The sequence below is a fragment of the Pteropus alecto genome, unplaced genomic scaffold (genome assembly GCF_000325575.1).
Source record: "Pteropus alecto unplaced genomic scaffold, ASM32557v1 scaffold25, whole genome shotgun sequence".
Classification (NCBI taxonomy): Eukaryota; Metazoa; Chordata; class Mammalia; order Chiroptera; family Pteropodidae; genus Pteropus; species Pteropus alecto.
Genome location: NW_006441955.1, coordinates 30,753,040 through 30,774,904, shown reverse-complemented (window position 1 = coordinate 30,774,904; position 21,865 = coordinate 30,753,040). Strand labels below are relative to the sequence as shown.

General features: G+C 32.1%; 1 protein-coding gene across 2 annotated transcripts in view; it reads left to right on the top strand.

Annotated features, from left to right (window-relative positions):
* The window catches only part of COL24A1 (collagen type XXIV alpha 1 chain), a 287,223-nt gene that overhangs the window by 46,617 nt on the left and 218,741 nt on the right, over nt 1-21,865 (top strand). Inside the window, exons 7-11 of one of the 2 annotated variants that reach the window (XM_025052104.1) lie at nt 2,745-2,798; nt 8,899-8,943; nt 12,891-12,940; nt 14,178-14,226; nt 19,882-19,935. The gene's annotated coding sequence lies outside the window, so the exon portion shown is untranslated. Of the gene's footprint in view, nt 1-2,744; nt 2,799-8,898; nt 8,944-12,890; nt 12,945-14,177; nt 14,227-19,881; nt 19,936-21,865 lie in introns of both variants that reach the window. The other variant, XM_025052103.1, reaches the window with a different exon arrangement.

Sequence of the window (21,865 nt, the reverse complement as noted above, 5' to 3'; positions counted from 1 at the left end):
AATAGAATTCATAAAACTTAAATGACTCATTACATGGATACTAAGTGGCAGAAGCGAAGATGAATACAAATGGAGTATTTAGTATATATCTGGGAAGCTTTATTTAGACAAGCACTTGATGAATATGATAAAATTATAGGATGTTTTTGTTTATGTGGTATATATTCACAGACTTTAAATCCGTGAATAATTGTGGTGGTTCCTGGATTGAAAGCTGGTCTTTTAATTGACTTATCGAAATTCTTGGAAACTTAAAAAAAATCATACTATATTAATGGAATTTACAGATATTATATTAACAAATAAAATAAAATTAATCTAAAATCTGAAGAATTTTATTGCTGTGATGGAACTAAGTTTACTGAATTCAAATAATATAGGAAAGAAATGGAAGTTTATTATTAGGAACACAATATTTTCATTGGTCCCTTAAGTATTAAAAGGAAAAAAATCCTACAATCTGAGAAACATAAATGCTATTTTTTAACTCTTCTCCTGTTTGCCCTGAGATGACTTGTAGATCACAGTCCTAACCTTACCCCGAAAGTTTGCTTGCTTTTGAAATAGCTTGCTTTTATTATTATTTTAGCATTTACTCTAGTGTATCGATAGTCTTTGGAAATAAATGACATCATTCTATTTATAGCATTCTGTTTTTAGTAGTCTGTTGAAAATGTCAAATCCTAGAAAACACAGAATTCCTACTCTAGCTGCCCTTTTTTTTCCTAAATGGGAAAAGGGTTAAAATATCTAAAGCTAGGACAATTAATTTCTTACTTAAAATATAGACATTAGAGGCCCATTCTGTTTTGGTGGCTGCTTTAAATAAACTCCCCAAATAAAATATTCACATTTATATCAAATGCTTTGTTTTATCTTTCCTTGAGGTTTCTCTGTACAAAATATAGGGTAATGTAGAATGTGTATGGTATCTGTATAAATATAGAATGATTCAACCTGGAAGTTGAGGTTAGGAAGCATGTCAGTCCTTTTTTACTTATATACTAATTGTAGTTAATATTATACAGCAGAAATGAAGTAAGATATAGGATTCAATAGCATGTTGCTATTGAGCTTTAAGTGAAATCCAACTTAAATTGAGAGATATATTTCTAAATGGTAAAATTTTAAAAGAATTTCTTAGAAATTATAGTTATATTAAATTGAGTTCAAATATACTGAGAAGGAAGGATATTAGTTATATCCACACAATATGAATACGAATAAAATACAGACATTAAGTTGGTGGGAGTATAAGGGGATTGGGAAACAATTGAATTGTTTTTAACCATTTAGCCATTTTTATAAGAAATATATGGTCAAAGCAATGCAGAGGCTAGTCTTTTGACATGTAATATCAACTAAGTAACATCTCTCATAGAACATACATAAGTGTTTAAGTCCTTTCTGGACCTCAGAAGCAAGCAAAGTTAACATCATAGTAATAATTCTTCTTTTCCCATAAAACAAGTGAAATATTATCATTATTATTATTTTCAGATGGAAGAACTTTGAATGGAAATCAAATAATCCACTCACAATTAGAGCTAGCGCAAGAAGACAATCTCCTATTTCCTAGTACAGTTTTCTTTTTCCTCTATCAGAGTAATAAATGTAAAAAGAAAAAAAAATCTATATAAACCAGTCACCTCATCGCAAATGGAAGCCATATTAATAAAACATTTAGAAGACACATTAAAATAACTATTACAACAAATGAAAAAGCCCTGCATTGTTAATAATCAGAAACATCCTTTTCTCCTGTGATCGTTTGATGACATATTAAAGTAGATAATGCACTAAAAATAAACAGGCACTAAGGAGTTTAAAGGTTATTACCTAAGTACTCTTTTTCTTTCAAATACCACAATTTTTTTAATGCACAATAAATTTGGAAATAGAGAAAGGCAGGGAGGTAAAGACAAAGCGCACCTAAACAGGTTTAAGATTATCCCCCATTCCTTTTTGACATATTTTTTCTCTGTCAATTCACACAGTCTCTTCCAAGTCTCTCTTTGTCACTTCTACCCGCCAAAGACACTCCTTCTATCTCACCGGATACTTTCTCCTTCCTACCTCAAGATGGGCTTGCAGTCCTCATCAGAGTTAGGAGAAAGAGTACCAGATGGGTCTAATCAGTGAAGTTAGGTCTGTTGAACCAAGCACATGGCCCTCCAAATAATTTTCACTGTAGTTTTGCCCCAGTGGTTCGTTTGCACAGCAGAAAGCATCAGCAAGCAGCAGTCCTGGAAATGGAAGTGCCTCTTTACATGTGCACTAAGTGAACCCAGTCCTGCTACCCACATGCCTGCCTCGAGGTTCTGCGTGCAAAGCCCCTCGGACTGTAGATCTTCACCAAAAATAGCAGACTGGAGCCTTCCACAGTTGCCACATGAAGCGTTTGCCAAACTTTAAACTCCTTTGTTTCTTAAAACATAGTAAACCTTGGAATGGTGGGAATCAGGGTTGTAAGGGCATTCCTAGAGAAAAGAACATCAGAGAAAACAGGATCAGGGCCATAGAGGTGGGAAAGCACAGTCCAGGCATTCAGTACTGGATGAGACAAAGTCTGGGGCCTCAGAAAAGGTCTCAAAAGGTCTCAGAAAGGAAGCGGAACTTGAGCCGGTTTGTGAAGATCAGAAATAGATGTTGTAAGGTATTGATGTCCAAGATGAAATCCTGCAGCAAGGAAATTCTAATTTTCAATCTTCTTTCATAACATTGACCCTCTATTTTGTTCATAGGGTGACCCAGGCCTTTCTGGATTAATGGGTCCCCCTGGTACACAAGGTGATAAGGTAAGATGTAATTCTGCTTTGATATAATTGGGTGCCATATGGATCTGGGAGCTCTTCAGTTCCCAAGATCTCATTTTGAAGTTGAGCCCAAAGCCAATATTTTACATTTTTTTCTCAGTAATAATAATTAGGATGCCATTCTAATCTAGGAAAGTGATGTCCACAAATGGCAGGGTTTTACTAAAAGAAAAGAAATCCTTTAGTTAATGATGAGAAAATCACTGGCAGAATATTGAAGCTTTTCTTTCCCTCCCTCCTTTCTCCCTCCCTCTCTCCTTCCCACTCTCTCTCTTTCTCTCTCTCATTATATTAAGGAAATAACAGACTTTTGAAACTTTGAAGTCACTTTTTAAGTTTTGTATGTCCAAAGTGAGGTATACTTGGTTATAGGTAATACAGTTGGCTTTTTTTAAGAGGTTCTCATGTTATTAGGAAATAATAATCTCTGCCATGATATATATATATACAAATGTGAGGCCTGAAGGATAGAGTAGAAGTGAGGCTTGGGGATAGTAACTAAAACACAGTAATTGTATGCATATGACTGGGCTTTTTCTGAGGTAAAAAGAAATACTAACACAGCTGCTATAAATATTTCGTAAAATATATTGTGTAGTTTCCTGGATTAACACAAGTGTAAATTGTCCTCTGTATATTCAGTTTGTTTTTTCCACAAACACTGAATTGTTGATTCTCTACAGGGCATAAGAAAGACAGAAAAGTTCTCTCTAAGGTATCAAGGGCCCCAGAATATTGGGGGGCAGTGTTTGATGTGATATGGATGTCTAAATACATATAATTAGCTGTATTGGTATTTTAGTGTGTCATATTTTTTCCCTCTTGGGAGATTTAGATTGGAGGTGGTAGTCAGGCTCTGATTGCTTGGTTCAAATCCCATCTACCATTTTCTAGGTCCCATAGACCTTGAGTAGGTTGCTTAACCTCTCTAAGCTTTAGCTGCCTCATCTTCAAAATGTGAAGATAATACTCTCCACTTCATAGGGAGTTCTTGGAAATGTGGAATGAGATAATCCATGATACTACAGTGTCCGACAAATAGCAAGCCCTTAATAAATGTTAACCATCCGCTATTTATCTGGTTTTGGAAAGGATCCTGACCTTGTTTGCTTTTCTTCATAACCCCTACTAAAGGGCTGCATTGTGAAATGATGAAAAATGTTGTGATCTCATGGAGTATTTTTCCTCCCATGACCTAACCACACCATTTTTCTTATGGTCTTCACACTAGTCTTCATCCTAGATGGTACTTAGAATCCGATAACTCCTTTGAGGTTATTGGTTGCTCCGATGGAGACATGAAACTGCAGAGTGATCATTTCTAACAGAATTGGTCTTAATATACAGTCATGATTTTGTTTGATTAATGTTATTTAGCATACCTCTGACCACTAAGTATACCGCTGAAGAAACTACTGATGAATAGCATCAAGCAAAGAAAATCTCATAATATGGAAATTATCTTAATTGTTTTATTTGATATTAAATATACAACTATTTCTTCCTAAAGAATAACACTGCATATGAAAGAAAAAGAGCAAACTAATCATTACTCTCTGAGGTCAGATGATGCCTGTGGTTCATGAAACTAGCAATCCAAAAAGAGAAACACTAAGTAAACGTTGAGTGGTTATTTTGTAGAAGAATATATACAGAAATATCTATAGAGAAAATTTTAAAAGACTGATTTTAACCATTAGACTTGATAAACTTTGAAGCTGTTCTCACTTAAAGCAGAAGATGTTAGCTTCCAAAACCCTCTGTGCATAATATGGGTCTTGGCCCATCAGTATTTTAAAGTATTAAGAAGAATATATTCTTTTTGTCTGTTTTAATCTAGTAAAATGAAATAACAGCATTAATTTAAACAAATTGGAACATGGATTATGTATCTTTCACAGACTTCTTTTTCTCATATGATTTTTTAAAACTTTTAAAATCTGGCTTTTATTGTTAACCAATAGAAATAGATCCTATAGAAGTCAGGGGTCTTGCAGTATTATCAATTATTAGCTATAACTGAATTTTCTCTAGAGGAGGTTTAGTTAAAAGTATTTAGAAACTAAGTTACTTTCTGTTAAATGAAGCATCTATGGTTTATGATAATTTGACAGTACTTCAGAACTGTTGAAATATTTGAGATGATTTTGTAGTTTTTCTGAGAATGTTTTCTCCTTTTTCAGTAGCCTTGCTCAGAGAACCTAGAATAATGGCTCATATTAGCTGCAACCTAGGGACTCCTATCCCTTCATCCTTGCAGTTCTGCCCCTAAAGTGCTGGATGGATTCTGTAATAAAGACAGGAACTTGAGTTATTCATTTTGCAAGTGAAAAATCTCAGATAAGCCCAGAGAAGTTAAGAGAATTGCTCAGGGTCATTCAAAGTTATGTTAGGATCAAGAGATAAAACTTAGAAGTAAAAACCACTGTGTTTTTACTATTTTGTATTATGAGAGATGAATGAGGTGCTTGGGCTTTGATTAATAAGTTTATTACATCTTTTTATTAAATTATTTCAAGTTATTATAACTGCTAACATTAATAGTAGCTATTATGTACAATGTTCCAATCTCTCTGCTGAGCCCTATTTCTTTTCTTCTTAAAACAACCCATTGAGACTGATACTATGTTCAGTATGTCATAAGTTAATTGGAGTATAAAATGGTTAAATCACTGACCCGAGGCCATACAACTATTAGTTGGCAGAGTTAGGACTCCAATCCAAGCCTGTTTAGCACATGACTGTGCTGTTAATAACTTCAAATACTGCTTCCCCATTAATTAATTAGTTCATTAAGCCAATATTTGTTAGATGTATATTTCAGTATTCTGACTAGCTCAAGCATGCAGAAGGAAGTAAAAGTCTGTTTTTCATGAAAGCCAAGGGACCAGATATAGTTTTGGATGATAAATAATAATGACTTCATTACTCCTTTTCTCTGGAAATATCTGGACATATTAAAATTCTTTTAATATAAACCATACTCAAGTAATCTTTAAAATGGCTGCAAAAACTTGTGTAGAGAACACTGACAATTTATGAAAACTATTGAGATAAATAAACAGAAGATTAATATAAAAATGTTCTGAAAACTAGAGGTAATATTGAGACAGAAAAAATAAAGCAAATAAATCAGAAGCAATAATTTTGTTCACACTAGTTAACTTTTTGGCTTGCTCCTTTATTTTTTTCTTTTTATCTCCCCTCACCCCTCGACTTTTTTTTTTAAATAAAAAACTACTATTAACATCTTTTAACAACCAATGTGTTTCCCCATATTGGCTGGTTACATGTTCTCAACTTAGCTATTTTCATATAACTCTTATTTTCCTAGGAACTAAAGTATATTTTCACTTCTTACTAAGTATCTAAATTTGTGCCAAAAAGCAGATAAGTTGAATTCAGAATGCATGCTGAATTGGATGGAAGACAAGAGTCATAATTCTGAACTTGGGCTCCAGATGGATTTTTAAATTGGTTTTTAATATAGCCAATCAGTTGCTATATTAATATTGGAAGTCTGCTATTTAAAACTGTAAGAACATTAACAGTGATTTCAGTTGAAGCAATTTTCCTAGGATCAGGAGGATAAGTCAGATGGGTATAACTCAGTAGTTGTGAAATGTGATACACACATTTCAAAACAGATTTTTATGAATAATGTATGGCAATATTTTTCTGAATATCAAAAAATACTAACTACACTGGTTTTAGTAATAATTATAAAATTGTGAATTCTAATTCTATTTTGGTGGAATTTTTAAATTATTTTAGAAAATATTTACATTACATAGGAGACGCACAGTATCTTCAGAAAGTTGGAAAGGAAAAAATAACTGAAAACATCAAGTGGAATGCATTGCGATTTATCAGTCACTCAAAAACTATATAGATTTTCATAATCTATTTAAAGCAAGGACAGTAGGAAGGAGCTATAATAATACTGAATGTTAATGACAACAACAATTTTAAAAAATCAGAGTTGGCATGAAATCAGTGTCTGGAGAGAGAAATAAGAACTCTAGTCTTCCATAGTTAATTCTATAGATCAAATTCTCACCTGCCCATTATCTTTGTAAAAATCTGCAGAACTACATTTTACTTTGGGCTGGTCCGTAATCCAAGTGTAGTACTGAAAGTCTAATGCAGATACTGCTTAGGGTCTATGCTGTCACCACTGTTACCATCTGCTCTGCAATCTGGTATTCCCACTAATGGTAGGGGAAGCTGAGAACAAGGCAACACAGTGCTGAACTCCCCCACAGGCAAACCAGTGGTTGTCAAAGTGGTATAATTTGTGGGACTTTGAAAACATCCCTGTGTCCAAAGATATTTCCCTCAGCCTAGCACTTATGATTGACATTCTAACATTAGCGATAAATGCATTTGGCTAAAAGTATCTTGGTTTCCAGAAATTCTTAAAAAATATTCCAGGTCCTCAGAAAATGCTTTATCTGTCATGTAGCACCATTTTGAGAATTAGTTTATCATGCTGTTTTTCTTCATGAGAATTGAAAAGTATTACAACAAGAATTGATGAAACCAAAGTAAAAACTGAATATTAATTAAATGGAATATTAGTGGGTCAACATCGTGAGGAGTTTGAGACAAAGGTTGGCAGCAGTCTGTTTTGTACATGAGGGAGGTAAGTTCCAAGAGAAGGGAGGTGGGTAGAATAGAGAGATTTGTATGATATTCATCCTATATATTAAGTCTCTTCAAGCTCTCTAATTATCTGGGGTCATTCTTCTATTAAATTTTTTACTTATTTATTTATTTATTTTTAAATTAAATTTATTGGAGTGATATTGGTTAATAAAATTATATAGGTTTCGAGTGTACAGTTCAATAATACATCATAAAAAATAGTTAAACTCCTTATTCTTAGGACTTTAGGAAATGTATTGCCTTACCCCAAGAAATGCTTACATTCTCATGGCTGTTGATTTTCACCTCATTCTGAAAATGTTAGGATTTTCTTTTTGATCAACTATGGCCATCTTATCACTATTTCTCAATTTTGACAAAACTTTGTCTGTTTATTTTGGCCAAAACATGGTTATAGGCCTTTGTAATCCTCAAGATATTGCTGACATAAGTCCCGCAGTGTTTGAAAATTTTATTAGAGACTTGGTACTTTGTAATCCTCAAGACATTGCTGACATAAGTCCCGTTTGAAAATTTTATTAGAGACTTGGTGTTACTTAATCTATAAACTAATCTTACTACATTATAGAAAATGAATATTTAATGTTGACTTGCAGACAACAGTGCAGTAGCAGCTAAAGGGAAGTATATGAGTGATTTTGGAGTCCTTAAGTGCAAGGACTATATTTTATTCACTGTGATATTTCAGCCCAGTGTCTGAATATAACAAGCACATGTTATTAGTAAGTAAATGAACATTGCTGCTCTTAAGTTTAACTGTGCCCTTTCACCTGGTCATAGTGGTCATCTTTTTTTTTAATTTCCCCTATGCAAATATAACTGACAGAATTTTTAACTTCTGGCAAAAAATTTTAAAGGTCATAGAACAATTGTAACTTTTCCTATTTTTAAGATTGTTTTACATGGTTTCAGCTTGTATGGTCAGTTTTATGGTCCTATACTACCGGGCAAAGCAAGGATGGCCTGTATATAAAAGGTACCACTATTTTCTTTATGGATAAACATTTTATTTATCCAAATTTTAGCTACTTGAGGAAGTTCAGGTATATACTTGAAATTTGTGTCTTTTTATATTTCTGATTTTGATACAATTGTATCTCTTTCTTTCCTTTTTTTTTGTTCCTGATTAGTCACCTATTGATAATATACTTGCTAGACTTCAAATTTTTGTTAAAATAAATATTAAAAATTGAAGTCCCTACATTAAAATTAGATTCTAGGCCCCATTTACTATTGAATTTCTTGGTAAGACAACTTTCCATCACAACAAAAATTGAGATACTTCTATAATTCATTGTAATGGGGTTTTGATCTGTTGTAAAATAGAATTTGTAAATTTTCCTATTGGCGTACCTTAAGGAATGTGTCCACCTCATTTCCCCACCCCCCAATACATTCACTTTTACCCTTGCAGGGTCTCAAAGGACATCCAGGGCTCCCAGGACTCCGAGGTGAACAAGTAAGTACTTCTTTTATAAAATTTGTATCTTCTCCAATGAAAAAGATACCCAATAGGGAACTTCATTGAGTTTCTTTTCCCCACTTACTATTTCAATTTTTCTTCTTAATGATTTTCATTGTTTAATATAGGACCATATAGGATTATCTATTACAGTTTTGCTTTTTTATTTTTTTGCTTTCATATTCCATACTGACTTTTACTATCTGGCTAACATGTTCCAGAGCAGCAGTTCTTAAACTTTATGGTTCATAAGCCCTTTTGGGAATCTCATAAATACTATGAACTCTTATCTATGCATATGCACACACAAACACACACAATCCTGATTTTTTTTATGCACAATTTCAGGGGCTTGCCTATTTACTAAAGGTTATCCATAGCTGTTAACTCCCTGACCCTTATATGAGGAAATGCAAATACATTTTAATAACAATCCAAATTAGAATGGCACATGCACCATTGTTCATTATACACATATGTATGTATTTAAATGTCAAAATAGTTTTAGAACTACAGTATTTAGGTTATAATTATTTTATTCCTTTTCTCTCTCACCAGAAAATATATTGTTATAGAAAAAATAAAGTCATATCTCCTGTACACATTGTCAATACAGTGTGTACTATGCTAGTATGAATAAAGCAATGAAAAGGATAGGGGATTAGAAATTAGGGTGACAGATACTTTTATTGGAGATTCAGCAGCTTCCGGAAGCCCTGAAGGGAGGTCCAGAAAGAAATGTGTTGGGGATTGTCTCTGAGGGAAAGATATAAATGAAGAAATAAAGCCAATTTTCTATTTTCATTCATGTTAAGTGGGACAGTACACTCTCTTCAGTCCCTGAGGCACAATTTTTCAAAAAGACTAGTTACCGGAAATGGCAAACAAACTGATATATGTAACAGTTTCTCATGGATTAAATAAGTGCTAGAAAGCATTTGAACATTTATGGGTAAAAATTAAAAGTATTGGAGGGATTAGTCCCTGAGGAGGAAAAAAATCCCTAGAATACTGCTTTGGCAGAAATGTGTGTTTTCCAATGAAGAAAATGTCATACTTCACAAGTAAAGGAAAATTGATCTTGTGTCAGTACTGACCAGTTCGCTCACGAATGCTCTATAACCTAGTTCTGTTAGTATACATGTTATTGTTCTGAGGGTAGTATTCTTTTTAAAAGAGTATAAAATCAATTTTAAAGGTTGGGAAATGTATTTTGGAGTCAGTTCTCACTTTTTATTCTTTTTATTTCCAGAAAACAAAGGCAAAATTAATGATAACTGAGGAACAACTAAAATCATTTTGTATTTTAACTATGAAAATGTTGTGGACATTGTGAAACATAACTAATTTACTAGGAGACATTCACTTCTGGAAAATTTGTAAATATCTATAAATTGGTCAGCAAACATTTGGAAAAGTATTTAAAGCTCTATTAATAAGAGATGTCATTTACTGAGTTATTAGTTGCCAAACTGTACTAGTGTTGTTAACTGTAATATCTAGTTATATAATCATTTATTGACTATTTCTATATGTTAACTAATTTAATGTTGAGCATCGCTAAGAATTATTGCAGTTATCCCTACTTTTATATATATTTCTACATATTATTCTGTTTTCTACACATACTTTATGACCTAGATATTATTCCATTTTACTAGTGAGAAAATGGAGATATACAGAAAACCCATTGTATCAGTGCTGGAACTTACCATGAAGTCTGATTGATTCAGAATGTGTGCTTTAATGCTTAGAGTGAGAAGTGGAATTGGGGCAAGATTCTCATTCCTAATTCCTCCAGGAGCTATAAAATATAATTTTGTGTTTAAATTCCTCCATTAAATCAACAGATTTAAGTGAGCCAACTTTTTTTTAACCATGTTTAAGTCAGAGTGAATTAAGTCATAGTATTCGTTTTATTTCTTTTGAGCTTCTGTGGTTTTCACAGCGATTTTAGGGTGTGGTTCGTTTAGAATATGTTTATGCCATATAAGATTATGCCGAAGGCTTACTTGTTTACTTTGTTTACTGCTATTCCGGTACAGCAGAATTTAGCCATCAAGTGGAGTTCTGTGTATTTCTCTGTGCAGTTGGAATGTGTTAGATCTCTACACATTGCCTTAACACCCTCTGTGAAAATCCATTCAAAATCGGATTTCACTTATGTCTTATAACAGATTATTTTTTAATTGGAGTCAGTTAACCTAATTTGGCTAGGAAAGGAATGAAAGGGATGGTGGTTGGCATTTTCCAGAGAGTGACCTACAGAATAAAAACAGTCTTTTTAATTTATTTCAGTTCTTTCTATCAGCATACCTAAATATAAGGTTTTGAGAATGTTAGAAGAAAGGCCTGTACATTTTAGAGTTGGGGCATAAAGGAAGCAGTTGTAAGTAAACTCAACCAAATATAGGTTGGAAGGCTTTCCTGAGAGTCTATTGGAAGTTATTTGCACTTCAGACTTCCTCTAAAGAGGCAATTTTGAATGGTGGTCTCTGGAGTTAGATTTGCTGATTTAAATCCTGGCTTCCCACTTACTAGCTGAGTGACTTTCCATGGATGACAAACACTTATGTCTCATTTTTCTCATTTGTAAAATAGAGATAACTATACCTACTATAGAGTTGTAGCAGTTTAATAAGATAATATATATAAAATATTTGAAATGGTTCCTGGCACATGATAGGTACTCAATAAATGTTATAGAAATAAAATATACATTTTATGTAATATTAATAAGGTAATATTCCGTACATAAATATGGTTTCTGAAATTCATAGGATATAATCTCTTCACTTGTAGATAGAATTTTATTCTGTAATTGTCAAGCCACTGTTTATTCACATTCTATAAAAGTGTTCATTGGCATGTGTAAGTATAGATGTTTGTATACATATGTATGTATGCAGTATATGTATATATGCATATGCACACACGACAACTTTCATCAGATTGTCTCTGTTCACATTCAGGCCCTGTTATTTCCTGTGACATCTTGGACAAATTTCATAACTTCTCTGTATGTTAGTTTCTTCAAATGTGAATAGAGAAAATAGTATCATTATCATAGATAAAAAGTTGATGTAAAATACTTGGCATCGTAATTGGCACATAAAAAGTGCTTGATAAATGGTAATTGTTGGAGCAAGGGAAAGAAGAGAGAGAGGAGAGAGAGAAATGAGACAATAAAATTGAGAAACAGATTCTGAGAAAAGCGGAGAGAAAAATATATCAGGAAACTACATGTCTAACAGAATAGGAGGGCAAAAACTTTCAACTATGATCCTGTATATTTCTTTTCCTTGGCCTTTTCTTTCCTTAGATTTTTCAAATTATAGTGTTTCTATACTTAAAATGGAGGTAACACCCTTCTGTCTACTCCAGAGCAGATGGACAAAAGGCTAATGTCCTTTATTATCTCTTTGAAAAACAACAAACAGGAAATGAATTTTATGTAATAAATAATGAATCTATGAAAATTTCCATTACCGTCACCATTTGAGGTGAGGTAAAGGCAGCTTAACATGCATTCTTCTGGGGTTTATGCTCAGACAGTTAAGAAGAGTTGCAAGATGATTGAGACAAGGAATTCAATCCAAAAAGATAGTGGTTATTATGAAAATGTACTAACTCTTTCTATAAAATAAATGTCTTTATTTATGCAGCACTGGATTTTTCCATCCTAGATCTATAATTATTAATAATCAATGTCTCATTTAGAGCCCCAATCTAACAGTTTCATTTATTTTTATTCAGCAATTTTCAGTCATTTTCGTTTCAAATAGGTGATCTCAATCAGATATGCAATGTGCTGGATCATTAATATTTTTATGGGGTAAAACATTCTTTCCAAACTGGGGTATTATGAATGCACCAAATTTGTTTCCTGGGCTTTTTCTTTTTACTTCATTGCATTATTTTATTTATTTTATTTTTCATTTCAGGGAATTCCAGGATTCACTGGTAATATTGGTTCACGTGGTTATCCTGGCAGGCAGGTGAGGTAACTATATTTATACTTTTTTTGTTGTTCATCTCCATTAATATATTGCATATTCTGATTTTGAGAGCTTATATTCAAATGATAATTGGTTTATTTATATTAAATAATGAATTACTCATAGCCAAATAATTTAAAAATCAAAGTTGTAAAAATCTATCAACAATTTTACTGCAGAAAGTTTTGTTTAAAATGGAAGTAGGGCTTGTAAACCTGTTTGATTTGAGATACCTCAAAATTAAAATGCCCAACAGACCTGCTTCTGATTTTACAATACTGCCAGTAAAATAAAGTAATGGTAAGAGTTAAGACTCTGTATAATAAACATCCGTTTAAGATAACACAGTTGGTGGTGCTACATATACCCACTACCAAGTACTCTTATCTGAACCGAATTTGTCTATGAATACTTTTTGAAAACTTATTCTAATCATTTCATATTTGTTTCCCTCTAATCTCTAACTTTCACTAATTCATAAAAACTAATAATAGAATAAATTTTCTTTCCTAGGCTTTCATAAATTGGTTACTTATTCTTGAAATTAATTATTCATTTAGCATACTAGAGAACTATGTTTATATCTTTCTTATTCTCAAGAATGAGGGAAATAAAAATCCCCCCAAATAATCTATTGTTAACAAAACTTTATATTTTAGGCCTTTAAAAATATGTGGAGTGTATTGCATATGAGTCAACATCAAGTGATGATTTATGTTATCTGAAAAATATAAATGTCATAAATACTCAAACATAAGGACATTTATACTCAAACAAAAGGACATTTATCGGAAGTTAAAAATGTATTTATACTCAAACTCATACTCAAACATAAGGACATTTATCTGAAGTTAAAAATGTATTTATTTATTTTTTTAAATATGGGAATGTATTTTAGGTAAATTAAAAAATTAGAAGTATTCTAAAAGAACAGATTTCCGATGAGAAATAATTTAATGAAAAATTATTTTTTTGTATCTGATGACATGTGTTAATCTACTTTATTTAGATATCTAAAATATATTTGTATATAGATTATGTACAGTGCCTCTTGGTTCTGAAATTCTAAAGTTCCTTGAACATATATAGTCTTCATTCATTAAGTATATAGAGTTTTGAATTTATACTTGTGAAAATGATAACTCTTTACATGACCTTTTTATTAATCTATTTATCAACAACTCTTTAAAAAGTAGTGTGTAGTATGATGATGGTGTCTTTTGTTCCCACTAGGGTTTAGCTGGACCAGAAGGTAATCCAGGTCCTAAAGGTGTACGCGTAAGTAGCATTTTTATCATATCGTTAAGTATGCTTGCATAAGAGTAGCATGACATATACAGACTACTTATCATTTTCACACTTTTGTAGGAATTTTGAATGTAATTAAAGTTTAGCCTGAAAAGAATTACATTTGTTTAACATTTTCACTGTTAAGGCCACAGAAAGTAGTCTTATAGTGGTTTTGCATCATTTTTTGATATCTCCTACCTCATTTACATCATTTTGCTAAGTCCTAGAAAAATGTCTGGTGTGTTAGAATATGCCCAAAAACATCGGTAGTATAACTCATACATAAACATATATAGACCGAAGAAATCATGATGAAGAAAATAAACAAGCGAAAAACTTATTCATATTAGTTTAAGAGTGAGATAATATTATGATACAAAACCTATATGGAGCAGAGAAATATATGCAAAGAAGGAAATAAGCTGATATCAAGAACATACTATTGCACTTCTAAACCATTAAAAGAGTTTTAGCCATATTACTGTGTTATGTTACATAATGTGCTGCAAATTAAAATCAAAACTAGTTCTAGGAAAAATTGGTAAAAGTATACTAAAATTTTTGTTTTGAAAATTCTCTATTTTTAATGGTTAGTTATTTTCCAGAATCTACATCTGTGCCTTATATTATCTAAAATACCTTTTGAAATAAGTGAAGCATAAAGTATTTAAACAGTATATGCTCTAATGATGCTTTAAATTTTTTAAATTCTTAAACATTTTCAAATGCTTTCATATGTATTTTCCTCTTTTACTTTGCCATCAATCCTGTAAAGTAGGAGAACAGGTATATTGTCTCTGCTTTATAGACTGGAAAATAGTAAACTAAGGAATTTTGCAATTTGACGAAGTCACAGCTGGCCAGAACTAGAACCAAGCAAGGGCTTCTGACCTTTAGTTCTGTACTCTTTTTGCTCTCCCTTGCTGTGTCTATGCTTGCATTAAGTGAAAATATGAGGGAGAAAAATCATGTATTTTGTTTTATTAGAAGCTGCACTAAAAATAAATGTTGACAGATTCAGGAAGCAAGAAGAAATTAGTGGTCAAGAAATAGTCTTTGGAGTTAGAGAGGCCTGCTTTTTAATTTTTTTTTTTTTTTAAACCCTTTATTTACTAGCTTAAACCCTCTGTGCCTCATTTTTCTTATCTTATTAAATGGTGGTAATGAAACTTACCTTTTAGGTAGTTATGAGAATACTGGAGCTTAATATACTTAAAGCACAGTGCCTAGTGCATAGCATACACTTTTTAGGCAGATTCTATCATTGTTGTTGAACTTGGGAGTTTCTTCTGCGCATGACCTAATAATTTCAAAGTATTGTGCAGTTTTTTCTTACGTTTTCTCATTTTGCTTCTGTGATTCTTATAACTTTTCTGAGTTCTTCTACATAACATTTTGCATTCTAATCTACACCATTTTGTTGTTGCTTTTTACCCCATTTGTACTGAAAAATATTGTCTAGATTGTAACCTTTTTCAAGTTGTATTTTTAGCTTTTGATGGCCAGCTTGATAAAAAGATTTTTAAAAAATATATTATCTTTTTATAATTGATTTAATTTTTTAATTTTCCTTTGGGATTGGAGAGTATCCTTATCTCGGTTTCACATTCACAAAGGGCCTCAAATGTAGACTTTTGACATCAACTCCAAATGTGGTTAAAAAGACAAAAATCACAGAAACATACTGACAAGATTATAAGATGTTTTTCATTTAATTTGTGTTCTGTTACTGAGCTATACCACATGCTATGCACTATAAGTTAACTGGCACTATTATTTGATTGCATGTTTTGTTGTTAAGATAATTACTTTTTAAAAGTAAATGTTTAAAACATACCATAATTTTGTAATCCTCTTTTGGCATTTCTTTATATAATAATATGCTAGGTGCCTTAGAAAGTAGACGTGTATAGGGCTTCTTCTGACATTTTAGTGGCCCTGTTGGTGACACAAAATTGCCTCTAACTGGGTATACAACCTTCAATTCAAAAAGCAAAAGCATTGTGTTGTTATTTTTTTAATGTTCTTTGTTTCATTACACAGTAAACTCTAATTTAATGATGGTGTTCATACAGCCCTGTATGATTTCTTTGATGGGTGCTCCTGACATATTTCAATATAATAATTATCAAGAAATCTTTATGAAATACTTATGTAGTTATTGACAGCATTGTTCTCTTTAAAATCTTTACTTGTAAAATGTTGTGCTTGTACCCTCTACAGGCTATGTTGAGTAAAAGTCTGACTTTTCAATTTCTGAGTTCTCAATTATTTAGTTCCCTGATAAGTATACACCAGTTAGAGTATCTTTTCCTTTTATTTATAAGCAAAACTCCACTTATATAACAAAACAAAAACAAAACAATTTTAACAAAACAATTTTAAACAAAACAAAATTAAAACAAAAGCTGTTTTTAAATGTAAAGCCATCTGTAGCTAATGATTCTGAACATACATGCAGCTTGTCATCATAATCCTAAATGTTTGGTATCAGAAATAGTTTTGGATGCTTCATTTTTAAATAAACCGTCCCCATCCTCTAGGTGCTGGCTTTCAAGCAAACAAATCATAGGTGTTTCACTATTAAAGTTAAGTAAAAAGAACATTCTTTCTCTTTTTTCTCTTTAATTTTATTTTTTGCTTGGTCATACAATCTATAGAACATAGAGAACTTTAAAGGTGTTTTTTCTTGGAGAAAATGCTCCTCTTTCTATGGCAACATCTGAGTAATTTTCACCCTCAAGAACTAAATTTCTTACAAGATTCTTATTTCAAGCAACTTAGAAACAATTCCTGATTACTTCTTTTAAAAACGTGGTAAAATATACATAAAATTTGCCATGTAAAGTGTACAGTTTAGAGGCGTCTTAGTTCAGGCTGCTAAAACAAAAATATCATATACCAGATGGCTTAAACAACAAATATCTCTCAGTTCTGTAGCCTGGGAATTCCAAGACCAAGATGCCAGCAGATCAGGTGTCTAGTGAGGGCTCACTTCATGGCTTGGAGACAGCCACCTTCTCACTGTATCTTCAGATGACCAAGAAAGCAATCATTTTAATTGCTTTAATGGGCATTAATCCTGTTCTTGAGGGCTCTACCCTCATGCCCTAATTACCTTCGAAAGGCCCCACCTCCAGATACCATCTTATTGGGGATTATGCTTCAACATAGGAATTTTGAGGGCACACAAACGTTCAGTTCATAGTAGGAGGCATTAAGTACATGCACAGTGTTTTGCAGTCTTCACCACCATCCATCTCCAGAACTTTTTTATCTTCCCAGACTGAAACTCCAAACTTATTAAACAATAACTCCCTGCTTTTCTCTGCCCCCAGCCCCTGGCAACCATTCTACTTTGAGTCTCTGTGAATTTGACTACTCCGTGTACTTCATTTAAGTGGAATCGTACATTATCCTTTTATGACTGGCTTATTTTTCTTAGCATGATTGTTTTCAAGGTTAATCCACATTGTAGCATGTGCCAGAATTTCCTTCCTTTTAAAGACTGAATAATATTTCATTGTATGAATATACCACATTTTGTTTATCTGTTCATCTGTTGAACATTGCTTCCACCTTTTGGCTATTGTGAATAATGCTATGTTGTACAAATGACATTCCCTTTTTTAAAACCTGAATTCTCTTTTAATATACATTATTAGGAAGAATTTACTCTGAAAAGCCACCCATTCTCTGATTCAAATGAGTAGCCTTTATCTTTGATTTAGATGAAATGGTCTCCCATATATATTCTTAAAATTTTTTATACCTTGGCTTTTCTCTGTATTCATAAAATCATTCTTCTCCCATCTCCATTTTTCTTTGTTTTTTCTCAGAGCTCTAGTCTACCTTTAAGGCTTCTGACCTGCCTTCAAGTCGTATATCTATGAGCTTTCTGTGAGTCTCACATTTCTGATTCCCTGCCAAGATAATTGCATTTGAATGCATCATCATCACAAACTCAAAATGACTAACAAAACTTACCAACTTTCTATCAAATTCAGCTTTCCTATATATTTGTTTTCTATATTTCTATCAGTCCAACTATAAAACTTAGAATCATCTTTGCCATAATCTTTAGAGACATATACAAAGATCTGTTGACCCACTGTAACCCTGGTGAATATTCTAAATTGCAAATTTGGTTATATCAAAATTATTCCTACCTTTTTTAATGACTCATAGTATTAATTCTAAACTTCTATAATTATATATAAGGCTTTTTAAATTATGTGGGCACTGATACCCTTTTCAACCCCACTTTTTGTCTACCAAGCACATACAACTATTTGCAATTCTCTACAATGTCATTTCATTCCTATTGATTGATGGCATATTACTAGTCCTGTCTGGAATCCCTTCAAGACTCAGTTCAAATGTTGCTTCCTTTGAAAAGCTTTTCTAAATCTTTTCTCTAGATAAATTTGGTTATTCTGCCTTCGAAGTTCCCATTGCATATTGTATTTATCACATTGCATATGACATAATCATGTCACAATTATCATATATTATAATTATTTATTTATATGACCCTATTTCCTAATAACCTATGAACTTCTTGAGGACACTGATTTTCATATTCATCTTTATAATCACTGTTCCTGGCACACAGTGGGCACTAAAATAATGTTTTGTGAATCAGTGATCTAGACTAATATTTCTTCAAATTTGGACCATTGAAAGAGCCTTGTAAACAGGTTTTCTTATATTCACTGTTTCCTGTCATGTAGTTTGTATCCTGTCAACAGATTAATATTTTAGAAAAACAAATTGACATCAGGGAGATACCACACTCCTCCAAAGTCAGTAGCTTCCAGTTGTCTAAAATATATAATCTAAAATTCTTAACCTGAAATTTAAGACTCTCTTACATCTGCTTTCTAAACTACTGTACAGTTTATCTATTAAATTGATGAAACAGGTTATTATTTGCCATATGTAAGATATAACTAAAGTATGTTAGGATAAAATACCTTGCATTGTTATTTATGTGTACTCCTTGTTTCTCAGACCATTTGGAATCTTCACGAGGGCACAATGAGTCTTTGCTCTCATCCAAAGCATCTTACACATAGTGTTATCACTTACCATTTACATACACTCCCCAAGTTCTCTCTGTTATACTTCTGCCTATTGTAATTGCTCTTGTAGTGTTCTTTCTCAATCCTGTTTATTAATATTTTGCCACCTCTGTACACCTATCTCAAGTTCTAGTTTCCTTTGGAACCATCTCCGATTGCCTTTACCTCCTGCCACATTAGAATAAATCTCTTTCTCCTCTGTACTTCTTATAGTCTTTTCATGCTTCCATACTTCTTAAATCTTTTCATACCTCCGTTCTGCCTTACATTTTAGTTAAATATATACATATGTTTTCTGCCCACTATAAAATTCAATGAAGAAGAGGATTTGGTCTTGTTGATTTTTATTAGTCATCGTGTCTTAAGTTAGGTTTTCTACTTTTTTTTTTAATGAAAAGATTAATCTGTAACTTTTGGAAGAGAATAAGATGAGAAGAAGTTATTCATACTGTTAAGTTGTATAATTTCATATTACTGTGAAAAATTTTAACTGTCTCTACTTGGAATTACTTACAGGATGAATACTCAAATGAAATAATGTACAATGATTTGTTTACTTTAAGGGTTTCATTGGCTCTCCTGGAGAAGTAGGGCAACTGGGACCTGAAGGAGAGAGAGTAAGTTCATTTTTTTTCAATATTATTTCTAAAGTGATAAATTTATGATAATGTCATAAACAGGGGTCATAAAGTCAGGTATCAGGTAACTAATATTACTGAGTGAAGCAAGCCAGCTTTAAGAAAAAACATCTACTAGAAATATATAATTAGACTCTCTTGAATTTTACCAAATTTTATTTTAAAGAAATGAAGTGATGCAAATATATATGCTTATGGTTAGCTATTTTAAACTCAATTAAAAAACACAAGAGAAATATTAAAATATCTAATTATTAAAATTTTATTTTGTAATTTATTAATCTTTAATATAATATAAACTCTTGACAGGTCTTGTATTTTACAATACAATGTGCAGTAAATTTTTAGCCTCAGAAGATTTCTTTTTTGTTTAATTTAATAATGGAAGATAGCTGTTCATAAATGTATGTACTTATGAATAAAGATAGAATCTTTGAAAAATGGTTTGTTATACTTAAAAAATTAAAACATGTACAGAGGTCCGGCATTCTTACTTCATCATATCTAGTTTGAGGTGCTATGCAGTTCAGTGATTTTGCATATCTTCATTTACATTGTAAATTTTAATTGAAAACAGTAGAATTAAACAATATTAATAGACTATCATAAGGTTTGAAAACAGAATCATATTCAGAATTTAGCATTTAACTCTATTATTATAGAAATGCTCTTCAGGCCAAAATTTTTATTTCTGGAAACTGATTTTTGCAAATGAAAGTAAATCAGATTATTCTTTGCTAGATGAATTTTTCAAATACATAGTTTTTCAAGTGAGTGAATTAAATCACATTTTAAAAAATAATTACTTGCAAATGCCCTTCCAGAGAAGAAATATTTAGCGTTTAGATGTTTTGTAATGATAATAAAATGTTCAGTCTTTTTTAGTGAAATGAGGTGAAGATTTTTTTCCTTGGTGAACATACAAATTATTTGTTTCACTTACTAAAAATGTCTTCAGCCCAACCCATCTGGAAAAAAAAAGTTAGTTATATTCTGTAAAGATGCATAAAGTCCTAAGGAAATGAGTCTTCTTGCTCACCTTTGAACTCTTTTTTTTTTATAGAGACATTAGATAGATATCAAATACTGTTGAGTTGAAAGTGAATAAATTACTTTAACCAATGATATCATCTGACTTATCTATATGTAAATTCCAAGCTACATGGTTCTGACAGATTTCTTAGTTTCTAAGTCTTTTAAGTGATTATAAGTCTCAAAGTGATGTCAGTTAGGATGCTTTAGAATACAAATAACAGAAAAGTCCAACTCAAACTGGCTTAAAAATGAGGAAATTTTTAATAACTATGATAATGATAATAGCAAAGTATTTACTGAATCATTTTATATATATATATATATATGTGTGTATTTTATATATATATATAAAATACAAGGCACTATACAAATACTTCATATGTGAACTCCTTTAATACTGACAAAACCCAGTGAGATATTATTCACACTATAGATGAAGAAAATGAAGCACACAAAGAAAGGCTTGTCTGAGACAATATATAAGTAATAAGAGCAGAGCCAGGATTCTGACATATATATTCTAGCTCCAAAGCCTGAGTGCTTAAGTACTACGCCCTACTGCTTCTTACATGACCAGAAATCCATAGGTTAAGTAGGATTTAGGCAAAATATGATCTTGAGCACAGCAGTAGCATCATCCTTCTCTCTGATTTACTTTGCCTAATGTCGGCTTTATCCTAAGGCTGGTTTCCCATGTGATTGCAAGATTGCCAGTGCAGGTGCTAAATGTGCCTTTGTTTATATCCAGCCAGAGAAGCAGGGAGACACAGGAGGGGAGTAATTGTCCCTTGGGTATGGAAAAATAAGACCTTCCTGTTTGTGCTTTGGTTGTGTGCCTACCTCTGGACAAATAACTATTACCAGAGGAATGTCA